Genomic DNA, 2,072 nt, shown 5'->3' on the forward strand with positions numbered 1-2,072 from the left:
ATAGAAATCCATTTAGTGAATGGGGTACTTCAATTTTCACAACATTCCATTCAACATGGGTCGATGTAAAATAGTATACAGTTCCTAGCCATAATTAGACCTTTAAGTTGGTATCTGACATTGGTGGAGAGCTAATATACTTGGCGATTGAAACCTTAAAATCATCAAGCGTCCAGGCTGATGTCAATCCAATCTGAAAGTAGAGACGGCTCAGCCAAAATATTAGGTACTAGCCGAACCACAACAGAGGTTAAAATGAAGAGTGGTGATTACCTCGGCCATCCTAACTGCATCTTTAATTTGTGACTTGTCATCAAGATACTGAAGCAACATACAAGTAACACAAATTCAGAATGCTTATCAGTAACAAAAATAGGATACCAAATGGAGCCTTGTCCATGCATTTGAGTTACCATAAAGTCTATAAGTTACAAGCAGGGTGACGGGGATGAAATTTCTTTCATGAATACCAACATTGCTCCACTTGTTCAAAGTCATCTACAATATCACAAGACACTTGACACATAAACTTAATTGCACTGATCAGGTTAAATTGAAGGAAAAATCAAGCACCCCTGTTTGGATAATAGAAAAAAAATGAATAAATAAAAATTGATAGCATCTCTGTTAACAGAGCTTTTGTTATATTTACTTAATAAGAATCATTTATGCACACAAAAGTAATACAAACTTTAAAGATAGAAGTTGACATCTTTATCTTACAAGGGAAAAAGAAAAGTTTTTCAGCATCTGAGTTTATGTATAACTCTCACCATCCCATAGCAAGATCCTAACTCAAGAAAACATTACCAAATTCAATCATTGAATAAAAGTACGAACAGGATCATTACCATGCTAGGATACCAGGTAAACTCCATCTTTCATCAAGCAAGGAGATAAATACTAATAACATTTGATCATTCAACTTCAATTCTTTTCAGAAAGGGCAGGGGATGAAACGATATATCATTTAGTTAGTCGCAAGTGTGTATTACGTCCAAAAAAATCATAGTGAGAGAGATGCAACTTTATTTAGAGAAATAGAGATGCTCTCAGATACTTTTCCCGAGGCTAATCTTTTCTAAACATTTACTTTCATTACATCTCAACTACCTCTTCAGAGGCGAATTCTGGCACTAAGTTTATTTAGATCAATTTATATTGTTGACAACACAATATATTTTGAATTGGGTTTTAAGTTGCATGATATCATCCGAAGTGAAATCAAAACTGGGGTGTGGTACAAATGGACAAAACATGGTCGAAACTTGACCAGACAAACTACTTTCATGTCTCATTTGTTTGCACTTATTGGATTTATGAACCTATTCAGACCTCAAACCATTAAGTGCATTTGTTTTTATTAGGATTTTAGCTCTTAATAGGTATCATTCAGATGTGGAACCAAGTCTAAATATCATTTACAGATATTCTTGTGTAGGATAAAATTCACCACCACTCTATCCACAATCACCTGTCACCACCACCAACCACTTCCACCATTACAACCAATATCACTACCAACTACACTGCCAGCCGCTACCACACCTACCACTTCCATTATTCTAATCATATCCACCGCCAACTAGGGGTGTTCACGGTTTGGTTTTTAACCAAACTGAACCGTGATCCAAACCAAACCAATTAAAAAAACCTATATTTGGTTAGGTTTGGTTTGAGATACAACACTCACTTGACATCTCATATGTTAGATTGGATTTGTATTTTAAAATTTTCAACTTTTATCATTAACTAATGTTATAAACCAAAAAACCCGAATCAAACCGAACTAAACCGATAAGAACCAAATCGATGGTTATTTTTTTGTTTGGTTTGGTTTTGTTTAAGAAATTTAAAAACCGATTAAGTTGGTTTGGTTATGGTTTTGACCAATAATCGACCCATATCGACCCATGAACACCCCTACCGCCAACCCCGCCACCATCAACTGCTACCGGTCGATCCCTACTACCAACCAACTCATCTATTGGAACTAGCACTACCACTAATAACCACCAACACATCATCAACTTCCACACATCGCTAACAACCACTAACACATCATCAACTTC

General features: G+C 35.7%; 1 pseudogene; it reads right to left on the minus strand.

Annotated features, from left to right (window-relative positions):
- Positions 1-2,072, minus strand: part of LOC107879298 — a 41,001-nt pseudogene that overhangs the window by 2,261 nt on the left and 36,668 nt on the right.

This window comes from Capsicum annuum, chromosome 8, assembly GCF_002878395.1.
Source record: "Capsicum annuum cultivar UCD-10X-F1 chromosome 8, UCD10Xv1.1, whole genome shotgun sequence".
NCBI lineage: Eukaryota > Viridiplantae > Streptophyta > Magnoliopsida > Solanales > Solanaceae > Capsicum > Capsicum annuum.